This window comes from Schistocerca cancellata, chromosome 4 (genome assembly GCF_023864275.1).
Source record: "Schistocerca cancellata isolate TAMUIC-IGC-003103 chromosome 4, iqSchCanc2.1, whole genome shotgun sequence".
Lineage (NCBI taxonomy): Eukaryota > Metazoa > Arthropoda > Insecta > Orthoptera > Acrididae > Schistocerca > Schistocerca cancellata.
Window position 1 is genome coordinate 807,122,427 of NC_064629.1, and position 23,910 is coordinate 807,146,336.

At 46.2% G+C, this 23,910-nt stretch overlaps 1 protein-coding gene and 1 pseudogene across 1 annotated transcript in view; one reads left to right on the forward strand and one right to left on the reverse strand.

Moving 5' to 3' along the window:
* The window catches only part of LOC126184443 (nose resistant to fluoxetine protein 6-like), a 223,761-nt gene that overhangs the window by 188,828 nt on the left and 11,023 nt on the right, over window positions 1–23,910 (reverse strand). The gene's annotated exons all lie outside the window — the stretch shown is intronic.
* On the forward strand, window positions 23,476–23,593 carry LOC126185874 (5S ribosomal RNA; annotated as a pseudogene).

Here is a 23,910-nt window from a genome sequence, read left to right on the forward strand (position 1 = left end):
CCTAATGTGGAAACGGAGCGATTTATCTGATGTTCAAAAGAGCGCAACCATTGGCTTTCGGGTCAAGGATGGAAGTATTTTCGAAACGGTTAAGTCTGTAAGCTGTTAACGTAACACCATGGTTAAAGTATGCCACGCGTGGCAAAATGGCGCTATTCAAAACCGGCACCGATGTTACTATGGTTCACCATGGGCCATAGATGACAGATATACTTATATGGATATGGTGTCTTTTCTTCTGGACATGTCCAAAAGAACACACACCATATCCATTGAAGAATATAGTTCTGGCAATACCGGCCCTGACCTTCGTCTTCTGTGCGGATGCACAAATTTTCCCCGAACTCTTACGGGACTTGGTAAGAATGTCTTTCACGAGTAATGAGTGTGTTTGCTAGGGACACTACGAAAGTAGTGTGTGGACATACAAGGTGTGAATGTGGGTCTCGCGGGAGGCGTGCGCCAGATAGTCCCTACAGTCACAATATCCTCTGTGCCCTCGGTGGCCCAGATGGATAGCGCGTCTGCCCTATAAGCAGGAGATCCCGCGTTCGTGTCCCGGTCGGGGCGCACATTTTCACCTGTTCCCGTTGATATATATCAACGCCCGTCGGCAGCTGAAGGTATTACACTACTGGTCATTAAAATTGCTACACCACGAAGAGGACGTGCTACAGACGCGAAATTTAACCGACAGGAAGAAGATGCTGTGATATGCAAATGATTAGCTTTTCAGAGCATTCACACAAGGTTGGCGCCGGTGGCGGCACCTACAACGTGCTGACATGAGGAAAGTTTCCATCCGATTTCTCATACACAAACAGCAGTTGACCGGCGTTGCCTGGTGAAACGTTGTTGTGATGCCTCGTGTAAGGAGGAGAAATGCGTACCATCACGTTTCCGACTTTGATAAAGGTCGGATTGTAGCCTGTCGCGATTGCGGTTTGTCGTATCGCGACATTGCTGCTCGCGTTGGTCAAGATCCAATGACTGTTAGCAGAATATGGAATCGGTGGGTTCAGGAGGGTAACACGGAACGCCGTTCTGGATCCCAACGGCCTCGTATCACTAGCAGTCGAGATGACAGGCATCTTATCCGCATGGCTATAACGGATCGTGCAGCCACGTCTCGATCCCTGACAACACAGATGGGGACGTTTGCAAGACAACAACCATCTGCACGAACAGTTCGACGACGTTTGCAGCAGCATGGACTATCAGCTCGGAGACCATGGCTGCGGTTACCCTTGACGCCGCATCACAGACAGGAGCGCCTGCGATGGTGTACTCAACGACGAACCTGGGTGCACGAATGGCAAAACATATTTTTTTCGGATGAATTCAGATTCTGCTTACACCATAATATTGGTCGCATCCGTGTTTGGCGACATCGCGGTGAACGCACATTGGAAGCGTGTATTCGTCATCGCCGTACTGGCGTATCTCCCGGCATGATGGTATGGGGTGCCATTGGTTACACGTCTCGGTCACCTCTTGTTCGCATTGACGCCACTTTGAACAGTGGACGTCACATTTCCGATGTGTTACGACCCGTGGCTCTACCCTTCATTCGATCCTTGCGAAACCCTACATTTCAGCAGGATAATGCACGACCATATGTTGCAGGTCCTGTTCGGGCCTTTCTGGATGCAGAAAATGTTCGACTGCTGCCCTGGCCAGCACATTCTCCAGATTTCTCACCAATTGAAAACGTCTGGTCAATGGTGGCCGAGCAACTGGCTCGTCACAATACGCCAGTCACTACTCTTGATGAATTGTGGTATTGTGTCGAAGCTGCATGGGCAGCTATACCTATACACGCCATCCAAGCTCTGTTTGACTCAATGCCCAGGCCGTTATTACGGCCAGAGGTGGTTGTTCCGGGTACTGATTTCTCAGGATCTATGCACCCAAACTGCGTGAAAATGTAATCACATGTCAGTTCTAGTATAATATATTTGTCCAATGAATACCCGTTATCATCTGCATTTCTTTTTGTTGTAGCAATTTTAATGGCCAGTAGTGTAATGTATGACTCCAATAGATGACAGAGGTGAACGATGGCTGCGGAAGTGCGTAAGGACGAATAGACGCGCAACTGTTGAGCAACTGATCGTCCAGATGAACCAAAGGGCTAACAACAATGTCTCCTCAACGACCACTGGTGCATATGGGCCTTCGCAGCAGGCGCCTAGTTCATCCACCCATGCTGACTGCTGTTCATCGGTGACGAAGGTTGGAACTTACAGGTCAATATCGCAACTGGACGCCCACTGAGTGGCAAAAGGTGGTCTTTTCAGATGAATCACGTTTTATGCTCCATCGATCAGATGGCCACTGGCGTGTGCGACGTGAAGCGTCTGAAAGCAAAGACTCTGCAACATTCGTCGGAAGCGTCCAGACCAGGCGCGGCTCGTGGTTTCTCTACTGGGGAAGGCTGCGGTATTTATCGATCGGAGCCAACATAGAGCTCGGGTTACGCTACAGATTAGTCTGACATAAACAACTAAGAATTCAGGGTGAGGGGGAGGGGGCATATCACCATCTACCCATAATTTTACGTACTGTGTCTTTTGTAATCAGGTATTAAATATCATTAGAAGCTAACTTTGAGTTAAAATCTTTGGTTAGTGTTTTTATACGTCATCATTACATTTTCTGACACTTTGCAGCAAATCATATGAAAAGACGCGTTTCGGAGAGGTCTTTAATGCGATGAATGTTAACTTTGTGGCTGATTAATATTTTAGGTGTTTTCAGTTATAAACTTAAGGCGTTTATTGTGGTTTACCTCCAAAGCTCGAATTTTACGAGTTCGCATGACGATATTGTGATCTTTTGGTGACGTCACATGTCTTGTGCAAGTAAAACTCACTAAAATCTTGCAAAATACATTCCTAAAAAGAAACTTGCTAATATCACACGATATCAACAAAAGCAGTCAGCATCAACAAGCAAGGAAAGTAAAGTAATGGAACAAATTTCGCGCGCTTTGTCCTCTAATCACTTATGAAACTCTCGCTAGACGGCAGTACTGTTATGTTACTGTAGTATAGTGCACTCTGGCTGGATATTTGCAAACTTATTCTAAATGTGGATAAAACAGGCAATGGCAGAAAGAAAACAACTATGTAAAACATTGTCAAAACAATAATACTAAATGTCGATTAATGACGCATCGAAGCGTAGTAGAGATGTGCAGAGACAGAGATTGGATAGCGAAGTTTCGGCCACTCTACATTCCTTTGTTACATAGATAGTGGAACGTGAAAAACGTGTGGTGGTTGGTATGATACCCTTAGGCTGCAAACTCTGAGCCTTCGGGTCGCCCATAAAGAGCAGTACTATGTAGAAGCCACGCCCCCAAACCGCTACTACATGCAGCTTACGGACGTTCCAAGGCGCAGCCTAAGCACTATTAACCGTTCGGAAAACATCTATCGATACAAACAGTTCCAAAAACGTTGACCGTCGTTATTTTAATCGGAATGGGAAATATGCGAAATTCGTCCTGATAATTTAAATTATGTAATACGTTCTTGCGAAATTTACTTTAACATACTGTATATTTTGCGGCGGCTCCGCCTCAGAGCCTTTAATTACGAGCCGCGCCTCGTCCAGACCGAAGGAGGGAGCATTATTGTCCGGGGAATGTTTTCGTGGAATGCCCAGGGTGATCTCGTCATTCTTGAAGGCACAATGGATCTCCACTAGTATGCATCTCTCCTTGGGGCCACTCCGCACCCACATTCAGTTCGTTTTTCCTGGGCACGATGGCATTTACCAGCTATCATACAATGAAGGCTTTCACGAGCGGATGTTTCAACTGCTGAGAACTCTTCCGTGTTGTATGGCCCTGGTCCACGGAACTCTTCAATCCCTGACGTTTCGTCCAAGGCTACGTTGGACATCTTCGCAGGTGCTCCTCATTTTGCCGAGTCTTGCCGACTGGTGAGTCGGACGTCGAAGAGTGGCCTAAACACCGTGGAAAGTGTCGTGGTCTGTATTTCACGTGATAGCAGAGATAAACCTTGTCAAAGATAAAATTATTTTAACTATCAATTATAGTACGTCAAAGATAAAAACTTCTCATCGATTCTGTAGCCCCACAGCCCATATATCACTGAGTTTCATGGCTTCTTCTTTCCTGTTAAAATCATCCCCATGTTTATATATAGCGATATTGGATATTTTAACTAAAGTTCAGTCTTGATCACAACACTTATGTCTCAATAACATAGGTGACCGGTTTCGGTTATATTTATATAAACATCTTCAGACCCATGGCTTCCTTGGAGGATGGTAGGCGGAGCTCTCCTCAGCTGCTGCGAAGACTGAACTTTAGTTAAAATATAATAATCTATTGATCACTGTATTCCAAAAATGTTTACCAAAATTGAACAATATTGGAATTTGTAAATGCTAATGTTAGAAACCAATGTATTTAGTAGAGGGCCTATGTACCTACAGATATAATTCCTCCTACACAGTGCTTAAAAATGGGAATAAATTCCTGAAACATGTCGTGCTACACATTAAAAAAATTATTTTTTAAATCATTATAGCATAATTTCTCTAACAGGTGATAGTAACTGTCAGAAGTGCCCTAAATAAACCCAAGTTTAAGGATTGGACCGTATTACTCTCACATTTTTTTCATGTGTTTTAGTCAAGAAAACATTATTTTAAAGTACACCTTCCCTGCGTTTTAAAAGCAAAAAAATAAATCAGTAAAATTAAAGTTTAAATATTCCATCGATATAGACGTATTAGACACGCAACAAGCAAAGGCAAGTGAGACAGATTTGGGTTTTAACGTCCTGTCGTTAGGAACGGAAGACAAGATCGGGATGGACAAGGATAGGGCAGGTAAATGTCCACGAATTTGTAAACGAAAAATTTCGTCATTCGCTTTAAGTGCCTAAGTAAAACCGAAGAGTGGGTAGCCGGATTAGGATTTTAACCACGCTTCTCCCGTGTACGGTTGAACCACTACACCATCTCGTTACGTGTTGAAGAGCATGGTAGGGAAACGCAGCAGACACCATCCAGTAAATCAGTTTGCGATATTCGTCCTCCCAGACTTATACTTATTTTGAGTGTAGTAAAAAAGTATACTGAAGAGTTTTCTTTCGATACGGTTCCACAACCCCGATAAAACCTCAAAATAAAGACATTTTCCGCTACTGGCTGTATATGTCTTAGTTTATATGTGCTTAAGCCGGCATATGGTGATAGATAATTTTGATCAGTTTTATGATGCTGGATGGTTCACCATATACCTTCCATAGAATTCATTAATATTCTGTACAATGTCACACATGCGAATGAGATAATGGTCGAAGTGGGTCACGCGCACGTAGAAGAAAGTACTACACAGCCCAGAGAGGAAAATGCCACCATACAAAAAAAGAAAAACGTGGGGAGTCAGTGGCTGCGATGAGAATGAACTTGGGATCCATTCGGAGGCCAGAGTCGCAACGTGGAAAGCAGGGCCGGCTGGCGTCCTTTCCGGAAACCGGTTCTGCAGGAAAGCGACGCGTCTCCGCTGATGGAAGTACTTTCTCCGGTTATCTCGCGCCACGTGGGCGGCTTCGGCAGCGTGCAGTTCACTGCCAATCTGGCGTTCTCTTGCGTCCTCGCGCCACACACACGGTCCGCCTGCTTAGCTGGGTGGTAATGTGCTTGCCGCCCACGCAGCGGGCCCGGGTTCGATTCCCAGCCGGGTTAGAGGTTTTCTCCGCCCGTGGTCTGGGTGTTGTAATGTCCTCCTTCCATTTCATACTCATCACGGGCGTGCAAGTCGCCCAATGTGGCGACGACTGAAATAAGACTTGCACTTGGCGGCCGAACTTCCCCGGATGGGACCTCTCGGCCAACAATGCCATAAGATCATTTGACTCACGATCAGCTGACACCGTGCCACTAAGCGTTATACACCGATCCCACCACTGCAGCTATACTCTATCCCTCAGAAGATCCCTGCATGTCTGCACGTTTCGTCAGCGCCTCAATATTAATAAAAGACGAACTGTAACAATTTAATTGTTAATCTTCATCTCAAAAATAACAACAATCCTGAAGCCAGTTTCAGCAGTTAAGAATCATCTTGACATCACTACAAAAGACGAAAGATCCCAAAGATCCCAATCATAGCCCGTCACTACTACGCGAAACTGGCTTGTTGCAGTTTTCTTGCCGGCCGCGGTGGCCGAGCGGTTCTAGGGCCTTCAGTCCGGAACCGCGCGACTGCTACGGTCGCAGGTTGGAATCCTGCCTCAGGCATGGGTGAGTGTGATGTCCTTAGGTTAGTTAGATTTAAGTAGTTCTAAGTTCTAGGGACTAATGACCTCCGATGTTAAGTCCCATAGTGCTCAGAACCATTTGGACCATTTTGCAGTTTTCTTTCTTGATGATGGTTACCAACACTTTGGATCAAACAGAAAAGAAAGAAATATCGCTACAATCCATATTAATATAGTAACGTGTCGCAAGAAATGCACACAGACTTGCTACGGTAAGTCAAATGGAGTGATGTGCCTCCCTACGCTACACCTAAGAATCCAGACCGTTGGATTTTTACTTGCTGTTATCTATGTTCGCTTTATCGCTTGTTGGTTGCCAAACATATCCCCCCCCCCCCTTTAAGTGTAGCTTAAGGCGGGCACAGCAGTTCTACTGACACATCAAGTCTATATACAGTGCTTACGACACGTAGCTACGCCAATAAGGATTGTATTGTTCTTCATGTCTACACTTTTGCTGCCCTCTGCAGCTAGAGAGCTCCGAATTGTGTGGTGTGTAACGTGGCAGTGGTTAGCGTAACGATGTCGCTCCGTGGGAAGCAGCGTGCTGTAATCGAGTTTCGAATTCGAGGTGTTCATCCACACATGGGACACGCTTTCTTTCAGGATAACAGTGCCCCAGATCACACACTAGCGCTGCGACATTTGCAAGAATCCAACGCCTTGGGTTCACTGTCATGATCATCCTCCATACAGTCCCGACTGGCCCCATCCGATTTTCATCTCTTTCAATGGTGATGATGCAGTGCAAGCAGAAGCGAGGTTGTAGCTCTGTCAACAAAGTCAAACATTCCACAGTGACAGTGTCAATGAACTCTTCTCTTGTTGGAAGAAATGTGCTCGTTGCTAGGGTAACTATCTTGAGAAATAAATACGCACAATGTTAATAATGTTTCTTTTATTAAAAAAGCTTTAAGAGATTTCCCATAAATAATTCGGAGGCATTGCCCTTCACGACGCTCTCGCATACACTCATTATTTGTGCCTGATACTGTCAGTCTGTGTTCAGGTTTTTTCTGACGGATTTAGAGATCTAAATATTATTTTTCCTAAGTGGGTCATCAGTATTATTGCAAATTTTGCTGAGTAGAGTAATAATCAGCATTATTAGATAACATCCTGTCCGCCCCCGGTAGCTGAATGGTAAGCCGGCACGGTAGCCCAGCGTGTTGGGTCAGAGGGTTAGCTGCCCTCTGTAAAAAAAAAAAAAAAAAAAAAAAAAAAACTGAATAAAAGGAACAACAACGAACTTCAACGGATGTCATGTGACGTCCACTACGACCAAATACAACGAGCCATGACGAACAAAATGAAAAGAAAAAGGTCAGCGTGACGAATTGTCAATCCTCAGGGCTCGGGTTCGATTCCCGGCTGGGTCGGGGTATTTTCTCCGCCCAGGGACTGGTTTGTTGTGCTGTCCTCATCATCATCCTACCATCCTCATCGACTGCAGGTCGCCGAAGTGGCATCAAATTGAAAGACCGGCACCCGGCGAACGGTCTGCCCGACGGGAGGCCCTAGCCATACGATTAAATAAAAAAGATAACATTCTGCTTGCGTTTTTCATTTCTTGGCTTTGCCGGGATTCGTATAAAGACTAGCTAACTCATCTCAGTTGCGGAAAGATCTGAAGACAGAATGGCCCGCCACGTTTCTGAACCAATCCGTCAGAGATCATGGAACGAGGTGGCACAAGAGTTAAAAAAATTGGTTTCCAAAGTGGGAGAACCAGGAGGCGGTTCCACTTCAAATGCAGCCCAGGTTTCGTTTTCCTTGGCTGTAAAAAATAACGCTTCTGGTGGCGGAAGAACTTTTCGCAAAGTGTATTTGAGCGGCAAGAGGAGGAGTGGTGTTGGCGTAAAGTTCCTGACGACCAGACCCTGTGTTAACGCAGTGTCCCAGATTAAATTTCAGACCTGTCCGTAGTGTGTCATGAGGTCATGGCATGTGATACTGTTGATGGTAATATGTCAGTTTAATGGAGTAGTTAAGTCCGGCGGTGGGTTTGTTGCTATTCAGGTTGTGTAAGCTATGTACTGGCACCGGCTTTCACGCTCTCCCATCTTCATACAACACAAACAAGACAGTACATTATGTGCACACGGACTACCGCCCCCACACTCAGCAGATACACTTAATACACAACTCTCAACCAGTGCGTGGAAAGAGGCCATTGTGTGCGGAGGAAGAACACAATTTCCGACAAGGGGCTAAACTTACACTTCGGTGTCTCCCATCCAATAACTGTTTACGCTTCTCTTTTACCAGGACGGTGCATCTAGGCGATGGTGGCCGATTTTCATCCCCGTCACTTTCTAGTTCAAGCCAGCGCCTAGTCTTTAATGACCTAAGCGACGATAGAACGTTAGAACCCTACCATCTCTCCTTGCATCAAGAATCACTAGAGGCTATTTGACGAACATAGGTAAAAGTAAACAATGACGTTCTCGCTGGAAATCAGTAATCTTACAGCTTTCATGTTTCTTCATTTTTGATCCAAAATCTTTCACTTTATCAAGCAGCCTCGCGTACGCTCCCCTTTCCCTCTCCGATCGGCACTTGCCGAATATCTAAACACGTCGTCGCTATGCTCCTTAAACTCAGATTTCACTTGCCTTCCAACTAATGGTAACATGCATGAAATGTATTCGCAGTTGCGAATACCAGCAACCATCAGCTGCGTAAGGGAATGACGACAGTGAAAATTTGTCCCAGGCCGGGACTCGAATCCAGATCGCCCGCTTTGCGCGGGCCGTCGCCTTAACTGCTTTGGCTATCCGTGCACAATTCACGGCCACTTCCATATGTCGTCGTTACTGCGTCACAACCTATACTCCTACACACATTATGTAATTCTCGTACAGAGGTGTGTGTGTGGGGGGGGGGGGGGAGGGATATTTTAACTAAAAGTCGCTGCCTGGTACCGGCGGATAAATACTGTACTTCAGAGCCTGCGTTATTAAGAAGAAACAATGCAATGTTGCTTCGGACATGTTTGCATATCCGAAGAAACATTACATCGTTTTTCTTAACAACGCAGGCACTGCAGTATCGTATTGTAAAAATATTTTCGTAACTTCAGTGAAATGGTGTTTGAATGCAAAATTTAATCGGAACCAACTGGTAAAGAATTTGTTACCGTATCCACCGAAACAGCATTTCACAGTCCGTTAACTCAATTCTTTCACCGGTAATGTACGGGATTGTACACTCCTGGAAATGGAAAAAAGAACACATTGACACCGGTGTGTCAGACCCACCATACTTGCTCCGGACACTGCGAGAGGGCTGTACAAGCAATGATCACACGCACGGCACAGCGGACACACCAGGAACCGCGGTGTTGGCCGTCGAATGGCGCTAGCTGCGCAGCATTTGTGCACCGCCGCCGTCAGTGTCAGCCAGTTTGCCGTGGCATACGGAGCTCCATCGCAGTCTTTAACACTGGTAGCATGCCGCGACAGCGTGGACGTGAACCGTATGTGCAGTTGACGGACTTTGAGCGAGGGCGTATAGTGGGCATGCGGGAGGCCGGGTGGACGTACCGCCGAATTGCTCAACACGTGGGGCGTGAGGTCTCCACAGTACATCGATGTTGTCGCCAGTGGTCGGCGGAAGGTGCACGTGCCCGTCGACCTGGGACCGGACCGCAGCGACGCACGGATGCACGCCAAGACCGTAGGATCCTACGCAGTGCCGTAGGGGACCGCACGGCCACTTCCCAGCAAATTAGGGACACTGTTGCTCCTGGGGTATCGGCGAGGACCATTCGCAACCGTCTCCATGAAGCTGGGCTACGGTCCCGCACACCGTTAGGCCGTCTTCCGCTCACGCCCCAACATCGTGCAGCCCGCCTCCAGTGGTGTCGCGACAGGCGTGAATGGAGGGACGAATGGAGACGTGTCGTCTTCAGCGATGAGAGTCGCTTCTGCCTTGGTGCCAATGATGGTCGTATGCGTGTTTGGCGCCGTGCAGGTGAGCGCCACAATCAGGACTGCATACGACCGAGGCACACAGGGCCAACACCCGGCATCATGGTGTGGGGAGCGATCTCCTACACTGGCCGTACACCACTGGTGATCGTCGAGGGGACACTGAGTAGTGCACGGTACATCCAAACCGTCATCGAACCCATCGTTCTACCATTTCTAGACCGGGAAGGGAACTTGCTGTTCCAACAGGACAATGCACGTCCGCATGTATCCCGTGCCACCCAACGTGCTCTAGAAGGTGTAAGTCAACTACCCTGGCCAGCAAGATCTCCGGATCTGTCCCCCATTGAGCATGTTTGGGACTGGATGAAGCGTCGTCTCACGCGGTCTGCACGTCCAGCACGAACGCTGGTCCAACTGAGGCGCCAGGTGGAAATGGCATGGCAAGCCGTTCCACAGGACTACATCCAGCATCTCTACGATCGTCTCCATGGGAGAATAGCAGCCTGCATTGCTGCGAAAGGTGGATATACACTGTACTAGTGCCGACATTGTGCATGCTCTGTTGCCTGTGTCTATGTGCCTGTGGTTCTGTCAGTGTGATCATGTGATGTATCTGACCCCAGGAATGTGTCAATAAAGTTTCCCCTTCCTGGGACAATGAATTCACGGTGTTCTTATTTCAATTTCCAGGAGTGTATTTGAAAATCAGGATGAATCTCAATTTGCACTACCGATAATTTTTTTCTGAGTAGATTGGATGTACAATGGGTAGAGTACAAATTAAAACTAGGTGCAATGAGTTTTACTACAACTCCACTAGCATCGCGAATTTTGAAAGTGGAAAATATTTTGCACATGTTACATGGTGGCGCTGTCATACTTTAGGACACTGATTTGTCCACAGACTGCTGATTCACCTCATACTTGTGACGTCATTAGAACACAGGACTGAAGGGATAAGGGCGAGTACGACATTCCTACATGTCAATTTTCGAAGCATAAACGCTTTTTTGGCTTCGTGGTTGATGGGGTAAGTGCGAGACTACAGATCATAAGGGACAGTGTTTTTTTTTCTGTCGCTTCTAGATTCTTCCATATCGAGCAATGATTTGCATACGTAAGTCCAACTTGTACCGTGGCTAGGAGCCCCCGCTAAACTGCAGGACCCTCTGTAATTAGTTAGTTCAGAAGTCAGAATAAAGATAGGGCAACCCACTTCCAGGAGGGTTAGCCTGGATGATTCTAATGAAAAGGACACGGTAGATTTCCTTCCCCATCCTTTCGTAATCCCATGTTATGCTCGGCTCTGATAACGGCGCTGTCGACGGGACGTGAAACTTTCATCTTTCTTCCTTCTCCAAATAGGACCCCTGGCAGTACAACTCTGTGCTGATCAGATCAACTTTTGGGTTGATCAGAGCTTTAATTATATCGCTTCTCCTCTCTCGAGGAGCTGCTAGCTGTTCTCATGAGGCTGAGTGAATCCTGTTCCGCTTCTGCCTGCAGTGGAAACACTCTGTTGGCAACGAAGATAAAACTGTCAGATAATACGGTCGCCACGGACAGAGATTAAATTTTTTCAGTAAAGGAGCAGTCATAGTCGAACAGTCCCTGAAGCCTCTTCGTGAGAAAGTGCCTTTAGTAGTGACTAATGACTACAACCGAGACATAACTGATGTCCTTCTCTTAAGCTCACTGAGATAATCATAACATTTTTCGAATACTAAGTTCATTAACGAAAGGTCTGAGTGCGATCTCCCTTCTATAGCAATGTCATTAGAGGCGGAGGACTTCCTCAACTGCATATGATGTGGAAAATTGGCATCCAAGGTATATTCAAGGGAACCACAGCGGCTCACTTGTTGAGGAAAAATCATCGGAACATGTAACTCTGGATGGCCACAAATAGACTAAATCCGCACCTCCGATATACGAGTCTAGCCTATTAGCTACTGTGTTAACTTGGTCGACAACTAAGGTTGGGCCCCCACTGTAAATGTTCTCACTACGGCGAGCAAGCGGTCACCAAAGAACCTCTGTTTTTGACTCATATGGGCATTTCAAGCATTTTAATCGGAGAATCTACCACCTAAGCGATGGCCTTTCTTGTCTGGCGGAAGTAATACGCATTGCCGACGGCATGGCAACATAAGCATAATCATTGCGTCATTCTCTAATATTATCAACAATTGTACTCCATCAATTCGTAAGAACACAGCGATTCAGTTGTGAGACCGAAACCATTGTAACACCTGCACAAGTCCTACTGCTATATCCATTTTAACCGTCCTTGTTGACAGAACACAGAATGCAGCTACCGCTCACCTCTCCTATGGGCAGAAATTTGCCTTCTTGAACGCAATAGCCTCAGTACCCTCACAGACAGCGGAAAGAGAGTATACTAATCAGTTAATGCATACTCAGTGCAGAAGGATGTGACTTACCAGAAAAAACAGAACAAAGGTAGGAAAATCTAGTAAATCATCAACTTGTCTTCGTTTCCGAAGCCATGCTGTCTTCGGAACCGAAGTCGAGCTTGAAATAGAGCCTGGATACCCAGAACAAAAAAATGTTCAAATATGTGTGAAATCTTATGGGACTTAACTGCTAAGGTCATCAGTCCCCAAGCTTACACACTACTTAACCTAAATTATCCTAAGGACAAACACACACACCCATGCCCGAGGGAGGACTCGACCCCCCCCCCCCCTCCTGGACCAGCAGCACAGTCCACGACTGCAGCGCCTTAGACCGCTCGGCGATACCCAGAAGCTAACATGCATCATACGTGATCAAAAGCGAAATATTCCGGTGCACCATCGACTTGTTTTCAGATCCACGAGATTTCTGAAGCTAGCGCGAAAATGAAGCTGGCTGAGAATACTTAAGATCATACAAAAACTGTCGTAGTATTTGTCACCTGCTCCACGTATTTTTATAATGAAAGCAAACTACTTTTTTAAAAAATTTCTGTTCTTCTTTCCATTCACCCTCCCTCACTTCTTAGTACTATTAGTTCTCTTTCCTTATTATTGGAGTTTTCTGTTGCAATATTAGATGGAGGGCAGTTTTAATGGGTAACTTAGTAGCCGGTCTTTGTGACCGAGCGGTTCTAGGCGCTTCAGTCTGGAACCGCACGACTGCTATGGTCGCAGGTTCGAAACCTGCCTCGGGCATGGATGTGTGTGATGTCCTTAAGTTACTTAGGTTTAATTAGTTCTAAATTCTAGGGGACTGATGATCTCACACGTTAACTCCCATAGCGCTCAGAGCCATTTTGGTAACTTAGTAATAGTTAAATAAATACCTTATTTTTGATAAAAGAAATAAACGCAGGTACTTCAAGAAATAACAATAAAGTGAAACTTAATGGCAGATTACAACTGTGTGCCGGACCGAGACTCCAACTCGGGACCTTTGCCTTTCGCGGGCAAGCGCTCTACCAAAGTTTGGAAGGTATGAGACGAGGTATTGGCAGAAGTAAAGCTGTGAGGACGTGGCGTGAGTCGTGCTTGGGTAGCTCTGTTGGTAGAGCACTTGCCCCCGAAAGGCAAAGGTCCCGAGTTCGAGTCTCGGTCCGGCACACAGTTTTAATCTGCCAGGAAGTTTCATATCAGCACACACTCCGCTGTAGAGTGAAAATTTCATTTTAGAAACAATTAAGTGTATTTTTGTACAATTTGTTTCAAAAATACAATGTACAAAAATGACCACAGTAGTTTTCTAAGTAATGTACCAACAATAACGATAAATAAATAAAAGTGCTTAGGAAACAGCAGGCGTAAAACACCGGCCAGTGAAAAGTTTACTCGTGCCCCGGAATTTTGTTCTCACTTTCGTGGACAGAAAATTTCGGCCCAGTAGAAGCCGGATATTTGTCATCCACTCTCTCCGCCTTGCTGACTAAAGTGCGACAGGGAAAGCAAGAGGCCATAAGCCAGTTTGGCCGGGAGAGAAATCCGAGGCGGCTTCGCCAAATAGAGACACCGCTGCGGCCATCCCTGCCCTGCCCAGCCTCCGGACCCGCGTGCGTGTCTGTGGCTGTCTGCGCCGGAACGAGCAGCCTCCATTGTGAAATGAATAGCGTGACGCAGCGCGGGCGTTGCGACATCCAGCTGGTGATGAGACGTTTAGGATTTCCCCTAGGGCAACGCCACAAAGGTGTCGGGATAGTGACAGCATCTCTTACCAAACTATACCGACAGTTTCTTCTCTTTGTCTTTCAATATGGAGAACGACTGTTCTCCCTGATGGCTCTGAAATTTATTGTCGTGAACATGGAAAGAATTAAATCTACCATTCTACACGGGCAGAAAGAAAGATGAATGAAAACTCCGAGCCGGCCGCGGTGCGGTGGTCTAGCGGTTCTAGGCGCGCAGTCCGGAACCGCGCGACTGCTACGGTCGCAGGTTCGAATCCTGCCTCGGGCATGGATGTGTGTGATGTCCTTAGGTTAGTTAGGTTTAAGTCGTTCTAAGTTCTAGAGGAGTGATGACCACAGATGTTAAGTCCCATAGTACTCTGAGCCATTTGAACCATTTTTGAAAACTCCGTCTGGATCACTGCATTTTTTTTTTAAAATTACCAATTTAATGTCTTGAAGTCAGGTTTGTAAGGGGTCCGTAGGCCCTTACTATAACTTTGCACTCGGCACAGGTCGATAGGGCGAACAATCGATTGTGACGTGTTGAGAGAGCGAATGCCGAGATGCGCCAGAGCGGTTGGCGGGAATGGTGTGTGTGTGGAGGCCATTATTGGAATACAGGGTTTTTAACCGAGAAGGGTGTCACCATCGCCGTGGTTAGACCCCTCGATAATAAATGAATGCCGGGAAAGTGATGAAGTATCTTTGTAAAAGTGATCAGTGACGTTACTAGTGCCGATATTTAGTTTCGCGTCTACCGCGCCGGCCTAACCTTGGGTTGCAGTGTTGGATGCAGTGATGGATTAGCGTGTGATGATAATGGCAAATGAAGAAAGCCTGTGCTGAGATTATCCGTAATTAGATATGTATGACGAAGGCAGTGGCTGTCTCCTTTTTGTATTTTGAGAAGAATATAAGTTCATAATTAGTAAAACTGTGTTGGTGTTCCTTATTACCATACATTCAGTATTATAGTATTGAACAGGACGAACTGGAAAGTAACAACTTCCGTAGCAGTCAATTCCGATTACCAGCCCCATTAGGTTCATGGTCATGTTAATAATAAATATTGGGCTGCTATTCTATCAGATCAGGTCAGGATAAAAACGGAGGTGTTACAGGTTGCAATGAACAGTTTGTCCAAAATTTTAGTTTAATGCTACACCCTCATCCTTCATACAAACTTTGCGACACTGAAGATGATTTATTTATCAGGCCAAAAACCGTACTCGACAAATAAATACACTCCTGGAAATGGAAAAAAGAACACATTGACACCGGTGTGTCAGACCCACCATACTTGCTCCGGACACTGCGAGAGGGCTGTACAAGCAATGATCACACGCACGGCACAGCGGACACACCAGGAACCGCGGTGTTGGCCGTCGAATGGCGCTAGCTGCGCAGCATTTGTGCACCGCCGCCGTCAGTGTCAGCCAGTTTGCCGTGGCATACGGAGCTCCATCGCAGTCTTTAACACTGGTAGCATGCCGCGACAGCGTGGACGTGAACCGTATGTGCAGTTGACGGACTTTGAGCGAGGGCGTATAGTGGGCATGCGGGAGGCCGGGTGGACGTACCGCCGAATTGCTCAACACGTGGGGCGTGAGGTCTCCACAGTACATCGATGTTGTCGCCAGTGGTCGGCGGAAGGTGCACGTGCCCGTCGACCTGGGACCGGACCGCAGCGACGCACGGATGCACGCCAAGACCGTAGGATCCTACGCAGTGCCGTAGGGGACCGCACCGCCACTTCCCAGCAAATTAGGGACACTGTTGCTCCTGGGGTATCGGCGAGGACCATTCGCAACCGTCTCCATGAAGCTGGGCTACGGTCCCGCACACCGTTAGGCCGTCTTCCGCTCACGCCCCAACATCGTGCAGCCCGCCTCCAGTGGTGTCGCGACAGGCGTGAATGGAGGGACGAACGGAGACGTGTCGTCTTCAGCGATGAGAGTCGCTTCTGCCTTGGTGCCAATGATGGTCGTATGCGTGTTTGGCGCCGTGCAGGTGAGCGCCACAATCAGGACTGCATACGACCGAGGCACACAGGGCCAACACCCGGCATCATGGTGTGGGGAGCGATCTCCTACACTGGCCGTACACCACTGGTGATCGTCGAGGGGACACTGAATAGTGCACGGTACATCCAAACCGTCATCGAACCCATCGTTCTACCATTCCTAGACCGGCAAGGGAACTTGCTGTTCCAACAGGACAATGCACGTCCGCATGTATCCCGTGCCACCCAACGTGCTCTAGAAGGTGTAAGTCAACTACCCTGGCCAGCAAGATCTCCGGATCTGTCCCCCATTGAGCATGTTTGGACTGGATGAAGCGTCGTCTCACGCGGTCTGCACGTCCAGCACGAACGCTGGTCCAACTGAGGCGCCAGGTGGAAATGGCATGGCAAGCCGTTCCACAGGACTACATCCAGCATCTCTACGATCGTCTCCATGGGAGAATAGCAGCCTGCATTGCTGCGAAAGGTGGATATACACTGTACTAGTGCCGACATTGTGCATGCTCTGTTGCCTGTGTCTATGTGCCTGTGGTTCTGTCAGTGTGATCATGTGATGTGTCTGACCCCAGGAATGTGTCAATAAAGTTTCCCCTTCCTGGGACAATGAATTCACGGTGTTCTTATTTCAATTTCCAGGAGTGTATACTGAACCAGATGAAGTCCTCTTTCAGTATACCAGCAGTGGTATGGTTTTCTCAGGACATTATGTCCTTTACTATGAAAGAATGACCGATAGCCAACTCTAACCATCACAAGCCTAACTAAGCCTGCAGCTGACTTGCTGTACCGCCCATGTTCTTTCTAACACAAAACATTTCAGCAGCCTCTCATTCTAAGTAGTGACAGAATTTTTATCGCGGTTCGTCGATGACATTGTAATTCTGTCAGAGACAGCAAAGGACCTGGAAGAGCAGTTGAACAGAATGGACAGTGTCTTGAAAGGAGGATATGATATGAACATCAACAAAAGCAAAACGAGGATAATGGAATGTACTCGAATTAAATCGGGTGATGCTGCGGGAATTAGATTAGGAAATGAGACGCTTAAAGTAGCAAAGGAGTTTTGCTATTTTGGGAGCAAAATAACTGATGATGGTCGAAGTAGAGAGAATATAAAATGTAGACTGGCAATGGCAAGGAAAGCGTTTCTGAAGAGGAGAAATTTGTTAACATCGAGTATAGATTTAAGTGTCAGGAAGTCCTTTCTGAAAGTATTTGTATGGAGTGTAGCCATATATGGAAGTGAAACGTGGACGATAAATACTTTAGACAAGAAGAGAATAGAAGCTTTCGAAATGTGGTGATATAGAGAATGCTGAAGATTAGATGGGTAGATCACATAACTAATGAGGAGGTATTGAACAGAATTGGGGAGAAGAGAAATTTGTGGCACAACTTGATTAGAAGAAGGGATCGGTTGGTAGGACAAATTCTGAGGCATCAAGGGATCACCAATTTAGTACTGGAGGGCAGCGTGGAGGGTAAAAACGGAACCGCGGGACTGCTACGGTCGCAGGTTCGAATCCTGCCTCGGGCATGGGTGCGTGTGATGTCCTTAGGTTAGTTAGGTTTAAGTAGTTCTAAGTTCTAGGGGACTTATGACCTAAGATGTTGAGTCCCATACTGCTCAGAGCCATTTGAGCCATTTTTTTTTAGGGTAAAAATCGTAGAGGTAGACCAAGGGATGAATACACTGAACAGATTCAGAAGGATGTAGGTTGCAGTAGGTACTGGGAGATGAAGAAGCTTGCACAGGATAGAGTAACATGGAGAGCTGCATCAGACCAGTCTCTGGATTGAAGACCACAAACAAAACATTAGCGAAATGCTATTTTATAGAGTAGTATCGCTTGCCGTAACATAACGAAGCAATGTGGCACAGGCGACCCGCATTCGGCTGGACTGGGATTCAGTTCTCCGTTAGGTCATCCAAGTTTTCCCATGGTCTCCCTGCATAGCTTAAAAAAATTCTGGGACGATTCCTCTGAAAAAGACATGGCCGATTTCTTTCTCCGCTCCCAGTTTTTCCTCCGTCTCTAACGACCTCGTAGTCGACGGAACGTAAAACCTTAATCTCCCTTTCTCTGTCTGCACCAATATGGAAAGCTTTTGAAATTTCGTACTATCTCTGGCCGAAATCTCACACATCGGGATGTTTCGAGACACGAATTACAAAACAGCCATAGCCATCGAGAAAAGTGAGTTGAAAAATGGTAAACACTGGTTAGTTGCTGATATACTTTGTCTTGAGTCCTAACTCAGTCATGATGCAGCTTATCTGCCGTTTTTTCCAACAACTTACAGTAAACACCAGGACTAAAAATGTGTGTGAAATCTTATGGGACTTAACTGCAAAGGTCATCAGTCCCTAAGCTTACACACTACTTAACCTAAATTATCCTAAGGACAAACACACACACCCATGCCGGAGGGAGGACTCGAACCTCCGCCGGGACCAACCGCACAGTCCAGGACTGCAGCGCCGTAGACCGCTCGGAAACACCGGAACTGTTCCTGGCAGAAAGCCACAAGTCATTTCTGAACAAGCTTCCCATCACCGAACTGCTCGCTATCCTGACATTTGGACGAGAAGCTTGCTCTTCACCTTTCTTGGTCCAAGAAACCTTCGCTGATGCAGTCGGTGGTGCTAGCGGTATTCGCTGATGTATCCTCTCCACAAAGGGAAGTATTGTCGTCTATATCACTGTGACATCGCACTACGATGTGTGCGGATCGAATACAAACAGCAATCACAGAACAGTTCTACTGGCCTTTTTTGAAGCTACAAATGAAGCAAAGTCGAAATATACAGGTTTGTTTCCGCAAACGCTACAACTGAAACTAAGATACACTGTGAGATCAAAAGTATCGGGACACCTGGTTCAAAATGACTTACAAGTTTGTGGCGCCCTCCATAGGTAATACTGGAATTCAATATGGTGTTGGCCCACCCTTAGCCTTCACGGCAGCTTCCACTCTCGTAAGCATACGTTCAATCAGGTGCTGGAAGGTTTCTTGGGGAATGGCAGCCCATTCTTCACGGAGTGCCGCACTGAGGAGAGGTATCGATGTCGGTCGGTGAGGCCTGGCACGAAGTCGGAGTTCCAAAACATCTCAAAGGTGTTCTATAGGATTCAGGTCAGGGTTCTGTGCAGGTCAATCCATTACAGGGATGTTATCGTCTTGTGACCAATCCGCCACAGGCCGTGCTCCATCGTGTTGAAAGATGCAATAGCCATTCCCGAATTGCTCTTCAACAGTGGGAAGCAATAAGGTGCCTAAAACATCATTGTAGGACGCAAAACAACTATGGATGCAAGCCTCCTCCATGAGAAACACGACCACACCATAACACCACCTCCTCCGAATTTTACTGTTGGCACTACACACGCTGGCAGATGACGTTCACCTGGCATTCGCCATACCCACACTCTGCCATCGGATCGCCACATTGTGTACCGTGATTCGTCACTCCACACAACGTTTTTCCACTGTCCAATCGTCCAATGTTTACGTTCCTTACACCAAGCGAGGCGTCGATTAGCATTTACCGGCGTGATGTGTGACTTATGACCAGCCGCTCGACCATGAAATCCAAGTTTTCTCAACCCCCACCAAAGTGTCATAGTACTTTCAGTGGATCCTAATGCAGTTTGGAATTCCTGTGTAATGGTCTGGACATATGTCTGCTTATTACACATTACGGCCCTCTTCAACTGTCGGCGGTCTCTGTCAGTCAACAGACGAGGTCGGCCTGTACGCTTTTGTGCTATACGTGTCCCTTCACGTTTCCACTTCACTGTCACATCGGAAACAGTAGACCTAGGAATGCTTAGAAGTGTGGAAATCCCGTGTACAGACGTATGACACAAGTGACAACCAATCCCCTGACTACGTTCGAAGTGCGTGAGTTCCGCGGAGCGCCCCATTCTGCTCTCTCATGATGTTTAATGACTACTGAGGTCTCTAATATGGAGTACCTGGCAGTAGGCGGCAGCACACCTAATATGAAAAACGTACGTTTTTGGAGGTGTCCGGATACTTTTGATCCATAGTGTGCTTAAAATGCAAAATATTAGTACGCTTGGCAGCACAGTTTATAAATAGTTAGAAGTGCATTCTTTCGGATATGTTAAAGTACTAGTTTTTGCCAAAGACTGCATATAATCTATCCCCGAGCGATTTGCACTTCTTAGGAGGTACTTGTTCGAATGTGCGCAGGCCAATACAAATATATCTGCGCGACTTACAAACCATGACTCAACAGCTCTGATAGGCACTATATACCGGTATTTCCATCGAGCTCCTCGTCGAACTGCCTCGTATTAGCCTTTTACACCGTATTCACAATCGGATGGACACAGAAAGATAATCTTGCTTATAACTTTTTTTCGTTAACCTCTCTATTATTTTTCAAGAAGAATTTTACTCTCGGTGAGTAGCTAATGAAGTATTTGTTTTGGAAATAGACTTCCCACAACTACACTGTTTTATTTATTTCTTTTATCATTTTTTTCTTGCTATCAGTTTCGGGACCGTAGCACCACATTCAAGAAGTCATTCTGCCATCACTTAAGCCGTCAGTCTGGGCTCCGACATCGCCATGTGCTCCTTCTCTAATGACGTTGTCGTCGACGGGACTTTAAATCCTAATTTGCTCTTCCTCCTTCAGACCAGAAGATGATGTGCAGGATATCAGGCGGGGCCTTATCAGAGAAGGTATCTCCACGTTCATTTAAAGTGATTTTATGAAAACCACAGAGAGCCTAAACTCTTTGAACCCCAGGCAGGGATTTCAATCCGCCCCCCCCCCCCCTCCTCTATGCGAGTCACGGCGCAACTCGCCCTGTAATGGAGTGTTCTGTGGTTCTTGCGCCTTTAGCATATCCTCTTAGCGCGAATTGGTTGACGCCTTTCAAGTATTCGTCTACATTGCAGGCAAATGTTTAGTGCCCACAGGACCTATTATTGTGTTGTTAATAATGGAAGTGACACATTAGGTAAGATATGGTGCCAGTCAATAACGTATCTCTTTCGGAAAGTACTAAGGCGTCAACAAGCTTAAGGCTCCTAACCGACAAACCATCAGCAAAGTCACTGAACGACACTCTGAAGAGAACTTTGGAATTTTATGCAGGGAACTAGCGAAGAATCTGATCAGTAACTATCGTGGTATCATTTCCCGTTACCAGCCAAACTCTGGAAAGATCACTCTTGTTTGTGCACCAGCTGGTCACAGGGCTTCAGGGACTCGCCACAATAAATCAACAGGTTCAGAAATAGGGTATGGAAATAATTTGAAGATGAAAAGTTCGATAGAAGCAAAAAAAGCAAAATTGTCAGTTATCCTCAAAGTGAGTTACAGGTGTCTATCCACTGTCATTTTGATAACCTACAGCAGCAACATTACTCTTCAGTTTACAATTAAGTGCTTGGCAGAAGGTAGAAGAAGCCATTTTAAAACCATATCTCTACTATTCCACTCTCTAATTAAGTTTGTAAAAAGTTAACACCTAAATCTTTCCGAACGAGCTATGATTTCTCCTATTTCATTTGTCCCTGTGTAAGTAATAGGCAACAAAATAGTTTGTTATTCAGAGGAGAAAGTTGTTTATTGACGTTTCTTGAAAAGATATCCCGCGATAAAAAAACTCCTTGGTTTTATTGAGTGAGTGTCGTCCCAACTCTCTTCTGTTTCGTGATAACAAAAAACGACACACCCTCCTATGACGTTTTCGATGTCTTCCGTCAATCCTATATGGTAAGAATCCCATACTGCGCAATAGCATTCTAGAAGAGAAATGACTAACGTAGTGAAAAAAATTTCTTTAGTAGATTTTTGCAGTTTCTCAGTGTTCTGCCAGTAAAACGCAGTCTGTACTCTGCCTTTCAAACAACATTTTCTTTGTCATCTTTCAAACGTAAGTTGTTCCTGACTGTCATACATAGGTGTTAAGTTAAATCTGCAACCTATAACTTTGTGTCGTTTGTCATGTAACAGCAATTAAACAGAGCTGTCTTAGTACTAATTAGGAGTGACTCACACATTTATTTTTCAAGGTCTATGGCCACTTTTGCACAATTCAAATATCTTATCAACACCATTTTTTATTTGTTTTTAACTTCTGTTGCGGTCACTAGACGATAAAGGACGGCATTATCTGCAAACAGTCTAGAGGGCATGCTGAAAAGTAACGTCTCCGAATTTCTTATGTGAAAAATTCTTAAAGCTCTTTAAATTAAATAAAAAGTTATTAAAACTCTACATCTTTATTCTTCATCTCTATATATTTACAGCTATCTGACACAAAAGGGCTCCCAATTGTAGCATGTAACATGGCAGTTTTATTGTTCATCTCTACATATTTGCAGCCCGCTGCCACTAGAAGCGTCCCAATTGTAGCGTGTAACATTGCAGTGTGTAACGGAACTAAGTCAGTGCTTGAGAAATAGAGTGCTGTAATCGAGTTTCGAATTTGAAGAGTTCGTCCACACAGGGAGCATCGGCCGGCCGCAGTGGCCGAGCGGTTCTAGGCGCTACAGTCTGGAACGGCGCGACCGCTACGATCGCAGGTTCGAATCCTGCCTCGGGCATGGATGTGTGTGATGTCCTTAGGCTAGTTAGGTTTAAGTAGTTCTACGTTCTAGGGGACTGATGACCTCAGCAGTTAAGTCCCATAGTGCTCAGAGCCATTTGAACCATTTTTGGACAGGGAGCATCCTCTCCTTCAGCTTGGCACTGCCAGATCACACGCGTGCGCTGCGACATTTCCAACAATCCCACGGGTTCACCGTCATCGATCATTCTCCATACAGTCCCGACTTGGCCCCATCTGATTTCCGTTTGTTTCCAAAACTTAAAGGACACTTTCGAGGACTTCCCTTTGGTTGTGATGAAGCGGAGCAAGTGGAGGTGAGGTTGTGGCACCGTGGTATCAACAAACTAGTCTATCGTTGGGAGAAATGTGTTCTTAGCCACGGTGACTATGATGAGAAATAAATGTGTAGACATGAAGAATAAATATGTGGAATGTTAATAGCTCTGGCTATTTGTTTTACTTAAAAAGTGCCAACAGCCTTGCCGCAGTGGTCACACTGGTTCCCGTCAGATCACCGAAATTAAGCGCTGTCGGGCTGGGCTAGCACTAGGATGGGTGACCATCCGGTCTGCCAAGCGCTGTTGGAAAGCAGAGTGCACTCAGCCCTTGTGAAGCAAACTGAAGAGCTACTTGATTGAGAAGTAGTAGCGGCTCCGGTCTCGTAAACTGACATACGGCCGGGGGAGCCATGTACTGACACATGCCCCTCCATATCCACATCCATTGACGCCTATGGGCTGAGGATGACACGGCGGCCGGTAGGTACCATTGAGCCTTCCAAAGCCTTTTCGGACACAGTTTACTTTTTAGTTTTTACTTAAAAAGCTTTAAGGCTTTTCAGTAAAACATTCGGAGGCATTAATTTTCAGTACGTTTTCGTACATCTATCACATTCGCCAGTGCG